Below are 6,000 nucleotides of genomic sequence, written 5' to 3' on the forward strand. Positions count from 1 at the left end.
ATTAAAAACTCATTATTTTTACTCTCAATTTCATGCCAAAATATGTCAACTAACTTAATACTCATACTAACCATTATTCAAGCATATCAATAATCAATTTCATTCAACTTATCCTAGGGGCAAGTAACCTAGATTTTCACATAACCTTACATAATGGCTACTCAAAACTATTATCCGTACCTTAATGTCACAATTCCAAGCTTTCAGGCTTTTCTTTCCAAAATTTTACCAAACCAAGCTCCCAATTACTCAATCTAACACCATATTATACAATTTGGCACAATATTAAAAATTAGAATTTTCATAAATTCATGAACTAAGAGGAAAAAAGAGTTCCTTACCTTTTACCCACTGAAATTAGTGATGGATACCACCAAGAACATAAGTTAGAAAATCCCTATAACATCAAAATCACCAAAAATCCTCAATACCCAAATCAAAAATACGATTTTAGCTTTGAATGAGAAATTGGAGCTAGAATTTCGAATTACTCACAAAACTATTTGAATAGAATTAAAGAGGAGGAGACAAACTTTGCGACCGTAAATGACTCGTCAATTGGAGTTTTGTAGCAAAAGTTATGATGGATTGAAGGCGAGGATGGCTAGAGTTTCTCTCCTCTCTTTTCTCTTCTCTCAATTTCGAATCTCGCTCATAAAATGGGAGAGGAAGTGCTGAAATGTGTGTTAAGTGTGGGTATATATATGGGGCTTGGGCCCACTTGGACCCGGCTCACTTGTTTTAACCCGTTGGCCCAATTTTGGGACAAAACCTTTAAGATAAGTGTTTGAATTCACACCCTAAATATTTTTATTTCTCCAAATTATAAATATTAAATCTCTAATGTTTTTTGATCTCGTTTAATTTATTTATTAGTTGTTAATTAATTATTTAGTATTTTGAAAAATTTTAAAAACATAAAAAAAATCTTTATTCTTCAAGTCTCACCAAAACCTTAATCTCAATAATTATATTACCACAAGAATCTCAATCAAAGTCACATTTCTCAATTTCAATAAGATCTTTATTTCTCAATTTTTACAAAAAATCTTAATTTAAATAACTCCAACATAACATAAATACCAACCAAAGTCACAACTCTAAAAGAAATCACAAAATCAAGACTCTTAGGGATTTAATATTTAAAACTTATTAAAATTTGTGCTATGTACTACTGCTTATAATCTTAGAAAAATTTTAAAATAACCTTCCCTAAAATATAGACATAACCACCATTTAAAGTTCTCTAAAATTCAGCCAACCTCATACCATATATTCTACCATTTTCCAACCTTAATATCAACTTAGATCCTCCATTCTCTTGGACATATCCATACTAAAGTAACCCAATATAATAATCAATCACTCAATGTCCAAAAAATCTATCTTTTAACAATCATCATCAGAAACTTTAGTTTGAGTCAATCTGTTATACCATAAACCTCATTTTTACACTTTATATTCCCACAACTCTTAAGTTGATAATTAATTAACTTTTTAAATCTTTAATCAATTACACTTCTTTTTCAAATTAACTTTAATTACTTATAGATACTTTTTATTATTAATCAATTCAAATAAGTTAATCTACCAAACAACTTCACAAGTTAATTCAACCAAATAAAGCTCGTTTGATTTAACAAAGTTATCAAACTAACCGCAACCCCATGTTAAGCTTATTTTAATCACCCATTATCTTAAATTCACTAAAAATTCTCAAAAACATGACCCTTTAATCAGTATTAATCAAATTAAACTCCACAAAAATATCTAGTTTTTATAGAAGAAACAATAATTCTTATCTTCTTTATTATTCTAATTTCGTTCAAACTATTATAAAAATTTTGGCAAAACCTCCCGTAAAATTCAGATATTTTCTCCCTTTAAGAGTTCCATCTGAATCAAACCACTCTCAAATCCTTCTCAACCATTTCAAATACCCAACCATTCTTAACATGAATATTCTTGGCTTGTTAACTTTAATTCTCTGTAATTTATTAAATTTTCACACATTAGGACAGTAAACAAGTTGTTCAGATCCTAATCCACCCACCAAGAGGTTTCAAGCAATATTACTAATTAATTTTATTATTGGAACATTTAATTCCTTTTTAATCCGTTATCAATTTTATTCCATTTCTTCAAAATAGTCCAATTTAATTCATAAGACTCACACGCTCACTAAAAATATATTCTTCACAATGATATCAATTTTTGACAATTTCTTGAAATAAAATAAATTTAAGCAAAAACCCTTACCTCAATCGTGACTCAACTACGCGACAAACTCTCTTTTATTCTTATTTCGCAGTAGTGATAGCAATTCCAACCATTCCTGCTGTAGCCACATCATTGAACATGGCTTACAGTTGCAGTTGTAGCAATTCCGAGGACTCCCCGCAGCAGCGATAGCACAAACGTAGCATACAACTATGATAACTCAACCCTAAGATATTAACGTCACAAAATTCTCAACAACTCATAGTGGAACACTAACGGTGAGGGTTTGAGAATAAAAAAAATTTACTTTAACTAAGGAGGAACGATGGAACAGAGCAGCAGTAGCTCCTTCGACAACAGTGCCATATCCATTGACCAGAATCACGGCGACGCGGTCTGAACCGAAGCAGAAGAAGCGGCAACAAACCCAAGCAGTTCCGGCGAGTTCCAGTAGCGGCGGGTAGCTCGACGGTGGCCTCAACCAATGGTGACGGTGATGATGAAGCTTCCCGTAGCAATCCCTATCAGCGACGTTGGTTTCCAACAGAGACGGTGGCGGGGGACACAACTCCATCTCCTCTTCTCCATTGCGTTTCTCTCTCTTCCTCCTCTAATTTTTGCTCGTGCTCTCCCTCTCTCTTCTGGCTCGATGGCAAAGACAAGAGGCGGCGGCGACGAGGATGGCAGCATGCGCTCCTCCTCTTGCTCATGTCACTGGCTCGCGTCTCTCTCTCCACTACCCTTAGACAGCGACGGCGCGGTGGCTCTCAGCTCCGTCGGTGCCGCCCCTCCTCCTCCCCTTTTCTTTCTTCTTCATCTCCCCTCCTTTGTTTTCCCCTGTTTGGTGTGTGTATGTGTGGCAGTGATGGCTAAGTTAGAGGGAGGTTGAGTGTGTGGATGTGTTGGGTTAAAATTAGGGTTTAATTTAGGAATTATGGTATATTTTGGTATTATGATAAAAATGAGAGGGTATATTAGTAATTTAAAACTAAATTAATTTAACTTAATAAAATTATTTCAAGAACATTATTTATTTATCAATTTATTAATTAGTTTTCAACTAAGTACTCTAATTTAAAAATTACAGATAATATAATAAATTTTCTTTTATTTGATAAGATTAACTAAAACTATCAATTTTTTAAATTCAATCATATAAAATTTTTATTATTTTACAGCTACTAAAACTTTAAACTTTAGGCCACGGATTCTTTACTCCCACATTTTTGTAGGAGTATCATTAACCTGCATCAAAATACAAAATATACCCTTTTTTTTGTAAAAATCACTAATTACATTTTGACCCCTCCAATTATTGGTTTTTTAACTTTGTTCCTTTTCTTTTCATTCTCACATTAGAAGCATTCAAGCATTCAGAGAAGAGAAGAAAATGTCTGCTAGGGTTTTCATACAATTTCAATTCATGCATTTCTCTCTTCCTCTTCCTCTTTCTATGCTGTAAATCTCATTAGCATTATCCTCGCCGCCGCAACACGCCTCCGCCGCTACCGCAACTTGCCGCTTCCGTGCGCAATCTGCCGCCGCCACACGCAACCTGCCACTGCCGCGCAAGACGCTTTTCTCCACATGTAATAGATGTGTTATAATTTATCATTTGTTGTTTTGCTATATTTGCAGTTGGTTTTCAACTTTTTCCCCCTTTGAATATTCAATTTCAACCATTTTTTTAATTTTAATTTTCGGTTTAGAATGAAGACATACTTGGAGAGCATGCTGATATTTTTATTGAGCACTATTACATAAAGCAGTCTGGTAACTGTGACCTATCTAGCATGAGCAATCCTCATAATGAATTCAAGGGAAAGAATCTCCTGATTGAGTGAAAAGAATCAAAAGATCCTTCAGAGATCACATCAAAGTACAACATGTCAATCGAAACATATAAAGATATTCTTGGAAAATGTAGGCATAAGTTGTTCGAAGTAAGGTCAATGCGGGCAAGGCCACATGTGGATGATAAAGTATCCCTGTAAACATGGTTACTAATTTATTTAAGAATCTTCTATTTGATACTGGTTTCAACTTTTTAGTATGAGTCTCAAGAGATCCTATGCTTCTAGGTTATTGTATCTTGGAATGGACGGGCTATCTCATTTTTTTCCAGGGCCTCCAAGATTCTCCTGGGTGAAGCTGAGGGCACTAAGTTCTATTTTCCTGTTATTGGCACAGAAGACGCACTGCTTTTATATCATGTATGTCTGTAAATTATCCTATTATGGATAAATTTTATATTGTTGTGTTGATCAAAATGGGAATTGGCAGTTTATGAGTTAGTTGGCATTGGCAGTTAGAAGGGAATTATGGATGAAGCTTGTTAGGGGAACACCCGGAGACAATTAGATCCTCTTCTTTTTTTCAGTTTTGAGTAATTGCTAATATATTCAACTTTCTCCTTGTTGTTTTGCAAATTCCAGCCAAAGGAATACATGCAAATTGCAGAAAAAGCAGTATTATTTATTAAGAAGGAACTTCACAGTGCTGAAACCCAAAGGCTGAACCATAGCTTCAGAATTCTCCATCTAAAGCACCTGGTTTCTTGGATGATTATGCTTTTCTGATCTCTGGATTACTGGATCTCTATAAATTTGGTGGTGTAATCAACTGGCTTCAATGGGCAATTGAATTGCAGAGCACTCAGGTAAAGATTGATATCTGAATCTGAAAGAAATTTCACGGTGCTTTGCCAGACATCGAGTTCCTCCTAAGATGTGTTACTTGCAGGATGCTTTGTTTCTTGATGGGAATGGAGGTGGATATTTTAATAATACTGGGGAAGATACATCAGTTCTTTTCCATGTCAAAGAAGACCATGATGGGGTAGAACCCTCTGGGAACACGGTGTCAGCTATAAATCTTATTAGGTTGGCTTCCATGCTTGCTGAAAATAAGGCTGAGCACTATAAGCGAAATGCAGAGCACCTTCTGGTCTGTAAACTGCCACCTCTTTCCTCCTAGAAAACTTGTTTTCTTTTTTGTACAAGTTCCCAAGGGTGAAAAGTGATTATCACTTGGTAGTTGTCTAAAATTCCCCTTTACATGGTAGTGCAGGCTATTTTTGAGAAAAGATTGAAAGCTTTGCCTATGGTGGTACCCCTCATGTGTTGTGTAGCAAATATGCTGCGTGTACCTTCCAGAAAGCAAGTGGTTGTGGTTGGAGAAAGAAATTCTAAGGAATTTGAAAGAATGCTTGCAGCATCACATGCATCATATGATCCAAACAAAATGGTGAGTATATTTAACTCCTTTGTTGAGTTGATACTGCATATTTGTTTTTGGTTGTCATCAATAATGTCTGTGCGGATGTTGGATGTAGGTTCTTCATATAGATCCTAACAACAAAGAAGAAATGGAATTTTGGGAACAGAATAACAGCAACATTGCCCTGATGGCGAAAAATGACCATGCAGCAAACAAGGTTGTAGCTCTTGTATGCCAAAACTTCAATTGTAGCCCGCCTGTGACTGATCAATCCTCACTTGATGCTTTACTATCCAAAATATCGTCCTCTTCATCAACATGAGATATCAGTTCTCACAAGTGGATGTTAGCTAAAGCTTAGAAGCCATATTATACACAACTTGTTGGTTCTGACTACTGTGTCAAATATTTTCTTCAGTGATATAGAGATTATGCTTGTCTTTTTACTTTCTATGCCAGCATTATCTTTCAAATTTGATACAGAATGATGGAAATATGTATATTTTTATAGTTAAAGGTTGAATGAAATAGTTATATATTAAGTTTGGTTTAGTTAAACAA

The 6,000-nt window shown here is 34.9% G+C and overlaps 1 pseudogene; it reads left to right on the top strand.

The window, feature by feature from the left end:
* Positions 1-2,869: 2,869 nt before the first annotated feature.
* LOC112701423 (uncharacterized) lies at positions 2,870-6,000 on the top strand (annotated as a pseudogene).

The sequence above is a fragment of the Arachis hypogaea genome, chromosome 7 (assembly GCF_003086295.3).
Source record: "Arachis hypogaea cultivar Tifrunner chromosome 7, arahy.Tifrunner.gnm2.J5K5, whole genome shotgun sequence".
Lineage (NCBI taxonomy): Eukaryota > Viridiplantae > Streptophyta > Magnoliopsida > Fabales > Fabaceae > Arachis > Arachis hypogaea.